Here is a 12,882-nt window from a genome sequence, read left to right on the forward strand (position 1 = left end):
TTTAGATATATTAGTCTGTACATTGCTCTAATATGGAACTATTTATTTTTGTAGATGTTATTTAGATGTAGATTTAGATATATCTCTATATACGTGGATATCTTCTTAGATAAAGACATTGACAGAGATACAGATATGGATGTAAATATAGATATATCCTATGAACCAGAGAGTATACTGGGTTCTGAAAACACAGGAGTGAATGCCATAGCCTCCAGGACCGTAATGGCAGTAACCAGCACTAAATAATGTTGCTACATATAACATCGCCATTTTTCAGAATATCAATATTTAAGGCCTATGGACTAACACATTGTAATAAAATCTAAGAGTAATTTTTCAAATCCTTTTCTTTCTTTTTGTTTTTTATTTTCAATTTTATCTAAGTTTATGTTATTTTCCCTGTTAGACTAAATCAGAGACTATACATGGTATATTTTCTCTTTAGATACAAACTGGTCTGTAAAATTTGGGTACATTTAGAGTAAATTGAAGGGATACAGTTCCTCCTGAAGACTCCGATTTGGGTATTGTCAGTTCATTCTAATATTTCTGAAATGCATTTTATTTGCAGTTCATTATAAGCTTTGTCAAAAGAATCACATTCTGTGAAATGTCTGTCTATAGTATTGTAGTCTGTAAGGAAAACTCATTTGCCAGCCATGTTATTCCTAATCTTCTGGAAGATCCTAAAGTTTTAAATTCAGATTAAGATTTTTCCTTTATTTTAAGCTTATTTCTACAAATTAAATCAAGCAATCTTAGAACTATTAATGTGGTTTCTCTGTTCTGTATTAAGTATTTAACACATGCGTTTTAACTGTGGGATTTTTTTTCTTTAGTACTTATTGCATTGAAAATATAAGTGCATTATTGACATTATGAGACAGGATGTTAAAATTATTGGATTTGTTCACTAAGTTGTTGTCAGTTAATCTACTGTTGCCCTCAGAACAGGTATAAACCATTTACTTCATATTTTTTCACAGTGATTGATCTATTAGCCTAGAACTTTGAACTTTGTTGCATGATCAGTCTGCTGGCTACCACTGGGTCTCAAATAAAATCTTAAGGACAAGTCACTGATTCATCTGAAATGAAAAACTGCCTGTTGTCAAGATCTAATCACTCCTAAACATGTCAGGGTTTTCAGCATGTTTTTATGAAGAATTAAAAAGCTTCAAAAATATCAAAGAGCTTTGTATGACGGTGTCATGTACATAATAACTCAATTGCTTGCTTTTGGTTGAGATGAGAAAATGCTAATGTTTACAAAAATCATATTGTCCTACATAAAATGATAAGCAGCAGTCAACAAAATCACTAGAAAATGAAGACTTAAGGTGGATAATTTGAGTATTCTTTCTATGTTTTAACTTCCATCCAGTATAAAAAAACATTCTTATATTGTTAACTTGCTATTGGGACCTAAAAACAAAATTTTGCTTGAATTTTATGCAAATTTAAATATGTGGTAATTTTTTACTTAGTTAACTTGCACTTCATCCCGACCCAGTTTTTGACCTGCAGGAGTTACATATTAAATTCTTCCAAAATGCACATCCTTACCTAATTCAAAAAATAAAATCTGAACTCTAACAAATTAATCTTCATATCTTATAGGTAGTTTTATTACCTCACTTTATGTAAATCAAGATATGAAGACCACTGAAGATGGCAGTGGCCACAGAGCTGGAGTGAGCAGGAGGCTTGGGTTGCTCCCGGCGACGGTGGAAGCCAAGCTTCCCACCGGCCCTGTACTCCGCTCAAGGAGGGGCTGGGGGCCTGGGTCACCTAGGGCCTGGGTCGCCGTATGGCAACCCAGGCTTCCAGTCCACCCTGGGCTCCCCTGGAGGAGCTGGACAAAAGAAAGAGGGCCTGGGAGCAGCTGGAGCGGAGAAGCCAAGCCTCGCTGCTGCGGTTGGACCAAAGGCCTGGGTCCCGGATGCTGGAGGAAAACCGGTGCCGGCAGCCAGGGGAAGGAGGTAGGCCTATTGCATGAATCTTCGTGCAACAGGCCACTAGTTAATAAATAATAATACAAGAATAACTCTGTTTCATGTACTCACAACTGTAAACCTACTTTTGCCATGCTCTTTACTCACCATAAATTGCTTTATACTTTTACTGTAAATGAAATTATCCTTTAAGTGTTATATAAATTTCATACTGTTTAATATATTATATTATGTATAGGCATACATTGTTTATTTGTGCTTCACAGATACTGTTTTTGTCTTATTATTTAAGAAATACACTTTGTAAAGCTCTATATGCTATTTAAATGCATGATATTCCATAAAATGTGAGGGTTACACTAATAAATAAGGCTGTTTCAATTTAAAAATTAACCCATATCCTATTTTTCAATGTCAAGGCACTGACATAGAAGTGGAGAATATCTGTCAAAAGAGACTTATAGTTCTTGCTTGTGTGGCTCAGTTGGTGGGAACATCCTCCCATACACCAAAAGGTTACAGGTTTGATTCATGGTCAGGGTACATAGCAAGGTTTTGTGCTCCTCCGTCAGGGTACATATGGGAAGCAGCCGATCTCTTCTTCTCTCTCTATCTCTTTCTTTTTCTATCTCTTTTCCTTCTTCTCTCTCTAAAACCAATAAACATTTCCTTAGGTGAGGATTAAAAACAGACATATAATATATAAATATGTTAAATTAAAATGGCCAAACAGTGGAATGACCATCCAGCTGACCTTCCAGACGACCTTCTGGATGAAGCCAGGGCTGTGAGGCCCGAGGCAGCCGGGGCTGCGAGGGCCGAGCCCCTTGCACGATTTTCATGCATTGGGCCTCTAGTATATATATGTACATAATCATGTCTTTCTCATTACCCTTTTTCTCAGAATTTGATGAAATTTGCATTTTTTTTCTTTCTCGTCATGTTGTTAGTATTCAACTGTTGTTCCCTTTCATAGTCTCTCTTCTAATCTTATGGACATGAGATAAATTATGTATGAACATAAAGAATTCTAAAGAATAAACACTGTCAAAATTAAACTAGTTGCATCTTTAGAGCATTGCTATTTAATATATTTTCGGAGGTAAATGCAAAAAAATAACCAAACACTCTCTAAAATTAGTATTTACCCATCTTTATAGAATTATCTTCATAAATTTTAAGTTCTACTTCTATGGTTTTAATGAACAGAAATTGTAGATTTGAAATATAATTTCTCCCTGTGACTTCTTGTATACTTCTTAATAATTTAAGACATACAAAATGTAGACAAGCCAATAGGTAAAGGTATTAATACCTTAGTTTGAACAATATATTATAAAGAAAATAAGAATGCAATGAAATTGACATATGAGAAATAATCATAACTTAAAACTTATTTTGTAAGCATGCACTCTAGGAAGACCAGTTTCAATTATAAATTAACTAACATAAATTAGGAATCCACTATGGAATAAGCATGGTAAGCACTGAAAATGTCTAATGCATAATAAGGTTGTATTCCCAGAGGCCCCTCATTTATACCTTTGAGAGAGATAGCAAAAAATAAAGTCGAAAAAATCAGCAAAAGGGATAAATGCTATAATGAATTTATATAGAGGAGCAATAAGAACTTAAATACAATACAGGTAAATATACCTGTGGGTTTAAAAATACAGAACTGTGTAAGAGAGGTAAAACTTAGTCTCTGTCTTAAAGAATTAATAAAAAATTGTGACAATTGTCTTGCCAGTGAAAGCAATAGGATATTCCAACCAGATGAAAAAAAAATAATTGATCCTGATATTTAAGGTAACATTTTCTGTACAATATACAAAATACTTTGGGCAGTTTTAATTAACCACATGATTTAAAAATAATTAGTAATAGCTTTTCACATAATAGATATGTCTTGCCTATATAAAAAGTATAGAAGAAAATTTCTATAACCCTCCAATGATTCAATCTCTTATTAAGTCAATTTTGTAATTATTTTAGTTCAGACAATGATAATTCTTGAGTCAAGTGATGTTTTTATTTTTGTTTGTTTTTGTTTTACATATATCTCATGAGTCACAGAATAAAGGGGTAACTCTGGAGTCAGAATCAAGGGTTCCAGTTAAACTCTGCTCTTTACTGAGGGGTGAACAATCTATTCATCTCTCTGATTCAATGACAATCCCTAAACCTTTTGCCTGTTTATTAAAATAGGGACAATGATAGTGACTGCTTCTAGTTTTTGTGATTTTCTATGCAAAATTATTGCCTCATATTAAGCCACCAATTAGCTTTCTTCTTCTCATCATTATCTTCATCATTACTACTACCATTGCTATTTTCATGATAACTAATTTAGTAAGAAAGTGTTAGGTTAATATTAATGAATGACAAATAAAAATTTATATTTTGAAAACAGCAAAATCAACTTAATCTTTTACAACTTGAAAAAAATATTAATGATGCAAGAATAAGGAAATAATCTGTTTCTTATCTTTTTTTGAAGTAAATTTTTGTTTTACATAACATTTTCATTCAAAACATTTTTCTTTTCATTTTGGCTCTTTTTAAAACATTGCCAAATTATTTTATAAGCAAATGACTCATTTTTGGAGATTAAAAACAGACATATTTTTCTTCTTTATATAAATATTTTGAACTATGACCATCAACATTTTCTATAAGTTATTATTGATACCACTTTTTGTTTGTTTTGCTTTGCTAATTAACACTATCCCTTATTTTTACCATCACCAGAAGACAATATCAAGTGCACATACATGGAATAATGTTTTCTTGAGGATATGGGATGTAGTATTGATTTGAGAGGAAGAACAATGAACTTGGTGCCAAAAGACCTACTTAAACCTCAAATCAGTCTCTTGAATACTGAGATATTCAATCACCAAATTTCTTTGGAGCTTTTTTCCCCCAATTAAAATTGAAATAATGAAGTCAGTCATTTGGTTTTGTTTCAAGAATGAAATGAGATAAAATATTTTGCTGACTGCTCTCTCATCTGAAAATCCAATATGATATTATTAATCAACTAGAGGCCCGGTGCACAAAAATTTGTGCACTGGGGGGAGTCCCCTCAGCCCAGCCTATGCCCTCTTGCAGTCTGGGACCCCTTGGAGGATGTCCACCTGGTGGCTTAGGCCCTCTCCCTGGGGGATTGGGCCCAAGCTGGCAGTCAGACATCCCTCTGGCAGCCTGGCAACCCTCGGGGGATGTCCACTTGCCAGCAGGGAGCAGGCCTAAGCTGCAGTCGGACATCCTTAGTGCTGCTGAGGAGGCAGGAGAGGCTCCCGCCACCACTGCTGTGCTGGCAGCCATCAGCTTGGCTTGTGGCTGAGCAGAGCTCCCCCTGTGGGAGCACACTGACCACCAGGGGGCAGCTGCTGCATTGAGCAGCTGCCCCCTGGTGGTCAGTGTGTGTCATAGTGACCAGTCATTCCCAGTCATTCTGCTGTTAGGGTCAATTTGCATATTACCCTTTTATTATATAGAATAGAGGCCTGGTGCACAGGTGGGGGCCAACTGGTTTGCCCTGAAGGGTGTCCCGGATCAGGGTGGGGGTCCCTGCTGGGGTGCCTGGCAAGCCTGGGTGAGGGGCTGAAGGTTGTTTTCAGGCTGCCCAAACCCCCTTCAGGTTGGGGGTCCCCATTGGGGTGCCTGGCCAGCTGGGTGAGGGGTTGATGGCTGTTTTCAGACTGACCAAGCCCCCCAGTGACCGAAGCTCCCAGCCTTTCCTTTTTTATATTTATTTTTTATTCGCTCCAGCTCTGTGGCCATGGTGACTGAAAGCAGGTATCTGGGGTTTATTTACCTTATATAATTGAAATTTCGTTGCCTTGAGAGGATGCAGCAGCTGGCCGGGAAGCTTGGCTTCTTCCATCACCGGGGCAACCAAGCCTCCCGCTCGCTCCAGCTCTATGGCTGCCGGCCACCTTCTTGGTTGGGTTAATTTGCATATAGTCGCTCTGATTAGCTGGTGGGCGTGGCTTGGGGCATAGCGAAGGTACGGTCAATTTGCATGTTTCTCTATTATTAGGTAAGAAGATATAAATATTGTTTAATTTACACCAATGAAAAATGCCTCCTGGTCAATTTTTTTAAAAATATATCTTTATTGATCTCAGAGAGGAAGGGAGTGGGATAGAGAGATAGAAACATCAATGATGAGAAAGAATAATTGATTGGCTGCCTCCTGCACACCCCCTACTGGGGATCGAGCCAGCAACCTGGGCATATGCCCCTGGCCGGAATTGAATCTAGGACCCTTCAGCCTGCAGGCTGATGCTCTGTCCACTGAGCCAAACTGGCTAAGGCCCTCCTGGTCAATTTAATAGGAGAATACATTTTCCAGAAATTGGAAACTTTCTATTCCTCCACTCCAAAAACAATATCCAAGTCAGAATAATTATGTAAAATGTCTGTATTAAAAGCCACCACTCCCTAAAAGTTAAATTGGTGTGTGTGTGTGTGTGTGTGTGTGTGTGTGTGTGTGTGTGTGTGTGTATAGAGACCTGGGCTTTTCAAAATTTCTTAATCTTTAATTGCTTTAATTCTCTGGTACCTGTGTTTGCTATTAATTGTATTTAAAAATCAAACCAACCAGACCTGGGATGCTCAGTGGTTGAGCAACAACCTATGAACCAGGAGGTCATGGTTCAATTCCCTGTCAGGGCACATGCCTGGGTGGCATGCTCAATCCCCAATAGGGGGTGTGCAGGAGGTACCCGATCAATGATTCTCTCCCATCATTGATGTTTCTATATCACCCTCTCCCTTCCTCTCTGAAATCAATAAATTTTTAAAAATTCAAATAAAACTCAACAGTTCTTTTTGTTCCCCTTTCGTTTAGCCATTCTTTGCCTTAGTGAATGCAATACCGTTAGGACTTAGTTGTTTTTGGAATTCTTTGACAATGAGAGCTTCTTTCATCTTCCCTACCATCTGTAGTGTCTCACCTTCCACCTTTTCAGGCACTGTGTAATTATCATGTCCACGGACTACTTTTCTTTTCGCCATCAGCTTTGACAAGAAGATGGATCCTCTTGCTACAGAGTACATGTCATTGTTCATGAAGCACTTGCCCAACAGGAACTTCAATATTAATTGTGAAAAAAAACCGGCATGGGGTAAGGATCTTTGATGAACTAAAATTACTGTTGTGCCATGATGTGAAGGGCCTTTAATTTTGCCATCTGGATCAAATTGACAGAGAATGACTAAGATTGTAGCTTGGAGGATTGGTGAACTTTGCGTATGGACAATTAACTAGAAAAAGAACAATCTAGTTTGGAAAATTGTGAGTATTTCTGAAAACAAGGTGTTTGAATACCTTCAGATTATGCAGCCATTTTTCCATCAACCAGACACATTTCTTGCTCTGAACAGTAGCTTCGACTGCAATTAAGATTAGAGTCAGGACACTTGGACCTAAATGAAGCTTTCAGCATTCTCTAAAAATCATTTCCCATGTCTCATGATCTCTGTGTTTTCCCTGTCCTCCCGATTCCCTAACATGCTCTATTACAATGAAGATATCATTTTGCCAGATCTTTGACAGGAGATGGAGATATCTCACCAAGGTGATTTAGTAGATACTCATCTCTGACAGCAAATGAGAAAAAAGTGCAATCATGAGTGTTTATATTTTTAAGTTGAAATTAATTTATTATGGATTTATTCACAAGATCAGTTTTTACTTTTCAAAAAATCACAAAGCAAAACTGAATTGAATTGAACCAATAGATGTTTTGAAAACAATCAATTCATTAGAACAACAATTAAGAAGTGTTATTAACTTGCTATTATCAAATACCAATCTGATTACCAATTTTATTCTTTTAACTGATCTTTTTTCCTTTCAAATCAGCCTAAGTCTCCTGTGTCTGACATTATGTTTTATGAGTGTAATAAAACAATTATTTTTATTTAAATTTGTTTCATTTCAAAAGCAATGAACATGTTTTTCTTATGAACATTACTTGTATAAAAGTGACTTTTTAAAAAATTAATTGAGATTTTTGACCATTACATTGAAAAAGTAATGTTTAAAGTTTACATTTCTTTTTGCTATTGGGACTTTAAACATGAATGGTCTGTGTAGAGGAATATTATACTGAATAAATTTTGTTTAACATTTCAAATTAGGTGCATTATCTATTATAATTTTAGTTCTAGCAGGTACCTTAGAAATCACCTGTCTTATATGCCCTCTTCATAAAGATAAAAGAACTGAGACCCAGATTGTTCTATATCTTCACCAGTTGGTATCACAGTGCCTCCAGATTCTACTTCCCTAACGTCAGTCTAACATAACATACTAACCCAGCACAAGGGATCTGGCAAGTTAAAGGTACAATCCCAATGCATTACCCTTAGCTTCAAGGTCAAGATCAAGAGCACATTATGGACACACATAAGTATAGACCAACTATATAAAAATCAGTTTGGAGCCTTTAGGAGTCAGCTGATATTGACATTGCAAGTTCTAATGGGCTGAGAAAAAAGGCAACAAATTCTAGGTGAAATATATTGGTGTTTCTTATTTTAAATAGCAGCTAAGACAACTGGTTTCAATATTCTGTATGAAGCTTCACAATATATGAGTGAACAAAATTGGGTTTGGCAAGTATCTTGATAGCTAAATAAAGTTTTACTTCACCTCTTTTGGCATCTTATGGCATTGCACATTATACATATTATACATTTATGTGATATATTTTATAAGCTCTGTGTTTTCATTCCACTCTTAAGATAGTGTTAGCATTGATTTTTTTAGAAGGAAACTAAGCTTTGGTGGAACTCTGATATACTGTTGTCTCTGTTTCTAGTCAGGATAATGATCTACATGTGTTGAAAATTGTCATTTCAAAAATAATAAACGGCTTTTAAAATATATACAGGTTCCTAAGAATTATGCCAAAGCTTATTTCCTTTCCATCATTTCAGGATATGCAAATCAAACACTTTCACAGAGCCACTCCACTTTGGACAGCTAAAGCACAGAGGTTACTGAAATTTTCTCCCTGGGCTGGTATGATCAAAATGAGCTTGCCAATATCCCTTCATCCTCATCACAAGTAGTTAATTAGAATAATGTACATCTTGGAAAAAGAGGTGTGGTCCTATGAAAAGGCCATCCAAGTAAAGGCAATCGACTGAGCATACAAGTTAATGAATGCTTTTCCAATTTTATTTTTGCTGCATAAAAAAAAAATCAGTATATTTTTTTCTTAGCTAAATACTGCTCCCCATGTGTCTTCTGTACACTGCTATTAAGCAGTAATAAGAAATTTCATGCACTGATATCAGGCTTCTATTTCTCTTCATGCCTGCCAAAACATCCTCTTTTAATAATACCCTAAAACAGGCCTTTCCTGTCCTTTCTCTTATATAAATGTATCCTTGTTCCTGTGTTTTATTAACATCACCAGTACTGTCTTCTAGGTAAAAGATTAATTACTTGGCTGTGATTCACAGAAATGGATCAGTAACTAAATTACTGAGGGAATATATCAGAAGATCCTTCATTGTTATATCACTGCTAAAATTCTTTAAGAGAGGAAATACAGAAACACTCTTCAATCTACTAACATGGCCATATGTCAGGAAAAAGATCTCAAACCTGTTTTGGAAGTGGCTGGGTAAGTAAAAGAGCACCCACAGGCAGTAAGCAATGCCTACTTAAGGCTGAAAAATGGCCTGACTTTATCATGGTGCCTACTCTTTAGTGAATATCTCTTTGTTGCTCATTAATTAAATTTGGGTTAGCTATATTTCTGTGAACCCTCAATAACTGGTGGATGCTAGGGGGGGAATCAAAACCTCACTTCTAATTAAAGTTGTAATTGTGATTTGTAGTCTTGGTGTTTTTTTGTTTGTTTGTTTTTTGTTTTTAATGCTGTGCCTGAGACCATGCTTTGTTTTATAGCTTCTTTACAGAAATCTATAATACTCAAATACCACTAAACAGCAAGGAATTATTAAAGTCTAATAGATCATTAATAATGATAACTTTTAACTAAAAATTAAGAGTATTCCAATTTGGGTCACCTGAGGGCCAAATTACAAACATAATAATGACTTAATGTAATAACAATAAAGCTGGAGAATGTTAGAATAAGCAGTAATAAGATCTCTGTGACTTAATTAGCATCTCTCTATCCCTTGCTCTCTATTCTTTTTTTCCTTTACTACCTCCCCCTTTTCAACTCTTTATCCTTGGCCCCAGACCCTATTTGATTATGGCAGGGTTCCTCAAACTACGGCCCGCGGGCCACATTCCTTGCTCTCTATTCTTTTTTTTTCTTTACTATCTCCCCCTTTTCAACTCTTTATCCTCGACCCCAGACCCTATTTGATTATGGTCTCAGTGAAGCTTAGTGTCAACTTTTCTCAAATTATTTCATTCTGTAAATATATCAGTGCCATGTGTTTTTTGTTTGTTTGTTTGTTTTTGTATTATTTTGTTTTTATTATTAAATTTGCTTGATTCACTGAGTGTGGAGATTACCAGTTATACAGATCAGGAAAATGGCATCCCAAAAGTGCTGGATTTGGGGAAAAAACGTCTATGTCTATTCATTGTTTTTCTAAAGGTATGGAATGATTGTCCTCAAGTGGGTTATGATATCAGCTAGCCAGAAAGCAATTGAGGCCAGAGAATTCACTGAGGTTTTCAGAACCTACGTACACCCTGAAATGTCTAGAACTCATTATATCAATTAACATTGATTTCAATAGGAACCATATATCAATAACTTGGATTAAGCCATAATGGACACCAATAATCTTATTACTGCTAATAATTATGAGTTACGGGGAACATTGCATTCATCCCTTCTATTAATTTCCATTGCACTTGTTAAAGTTAACTTTTTTAATTGAAATTATTAAGATGATTGTAGTTTTATGTGCAGACATAACAAATAATGCAGAGAGATCCCATGTGCTCCTTACCCAGTTTTCCCAATGTTAACATCTTGAAAAATTGTAGTACAAAACCAGATTACTGACATTGATCAGCCAATATTATTAAGATTTTCCCTCACTTACGTATGTATATGTGTGTGCACACATATGCATTAAGTTCTATACATTCTTTTTGTTTGTTTGTTTATTTTTGTGTTTTTTTAATCCTCACCCAAGGATATTTTTCAAGTGATTTTTACAAGAAAGAAGGAAATACAGAGAGAAACATCGATGTGAGAGAAACACATGAATTGGTTGTCTCCTGCACGTGGCCTGACCAGGACCCAAGCCAGGGAGGAGCCAGCAATCGAGGTAAGTGACCTTGACAGGAATTGAGGAATTGAACCAGGACCCTTTGGTCCACAGGCTGATGCTCTGTCCACTGAGCCAAACTGGGTAGGGCCCTGAAGTGTTATTTTGTTTGTTTGCTTGTTTTATTTTTTGTCTATGGTGGGGGTGAGGGTGGAAGGATTGAGTAAAAATAAATATCACAGGACCACAATTATATGTAGAATTTTAAAACAATAGCTTATAGATACAGATAACAAATCAGGGGCTGCCAGGGGCAGGGTGTTGGAGGCTGGGCAAAATGAGTGAGGGGGGTCAAGTGTCCAAATTTTTAGCTATAAAATAAGTCCTGGGGTGTAATGTATAGTATGGTTATTATGGTAAACACTGTATTTCATATTTGAAAGTTGCTAAGGAAGTAAATTTTAAAATTTCTCATCACAAGAAAAAATTTTTAACTGTATAGTGATGGTTGTTAACTGAACTTATTGTGGTGATCATTTTACACTATATACAAATATTGTGTAATTATGCTGTATACTTGGAACAAATATAATTTATATGTTAATTATACCTCAATAAAATTGAATCCTGCAAAGACAAATATGAAAGTAGCTTGAAGTTTATCTAAAACTTGCATATTCTCAGGATGTAATATTTTTCTTCTAGTCCAATTATTTTATCTCATTACACTTTACTATTATATTTATTTGCAAAATTATTTTCTATAAGTCATGCTGTATGATTATTTTTCTCCAATTAGCCCATGTTTTTTCAGCTCCCTTACCACATTGTTATGTGTTATTTTTTCTAAATTCCATGATCAAATATAGGTGGGGGGAGGGGGCGGTTCACTTCTGTTTATTATATTCCAGTATCTATTTACAAAGATTTACATTAGTGCCATATTGTTTTAAATATTTTAGTTCTCCAAGATGTTTTAATATGTGATTGGACATGAAGTACTTATCTATATTTTCATAATTTATCTCAACCAATCTTAAAACTCATTCAACATGGAATCGCACTTATGATGTACTGGGCATTTTGGTAGATGTGGTTAAAATGGTGAGCAAAAATGTTTAGAGAAAGCCAAAGCCACTGTTTGTATTAATTTCTGGTTCTTATGGACCCACAGGTGCCCTTATTTGAAGTCAGGGGACCTGTTGCCCCCGCATCCTTTAGTGCTGCTGGGAACACTATCTTCATTGACATTTCTCCTGGGTTTACAGACACCCTCATGGTTCCAAACTGCAGCTTAAGGGGCTGGGGTGAGCTGTCCTTATATTGCTGCTGATGTTGTGTGATCAGTAAGTGGTTAGTAGTGTACCACTGAGATGTTTTCATCAGAGTGACGTTGATTCCTTCACTTTATAATTTTTGACTTGATTACTGAAAGAAAAGTGTGTGTTTTTTTAATTAGCAATGAATATTTAAGCTTTATTTTTATATTGACAGTCTTGGCAAGACATAGGATCCCAGGAAAGAAATAATGAGCCTTGTGGGTCTGAAAAGAAAACTAACTCTTCTCTATTCCAGCCATTATTTGCCAAAGGAGGGCACTAGAGCAGTGGTTGGCAAACTGCGGCTCGCTAGCCACATGTGGCTCTTTGGCCCCTTGAGTGTGGCCACGAAGTTTCAATCGCACTGTATGTGC

Source organism: Myotis brandtii, unplaced genomic scaffold, assembly GCF_000412655.1.
Source record: "Myotis brandtii unplaced genomic scaffold, ASM41265v1 scaffold116, whole genome shotgun sequence".
NCBI classification, from domain to species: domain Eukaryota; kingdom Metazoa; phylum Chordata; class Mammalia; order Chiroptera; family Vespertilionidae; genus Myotis; species Myotis brandtii.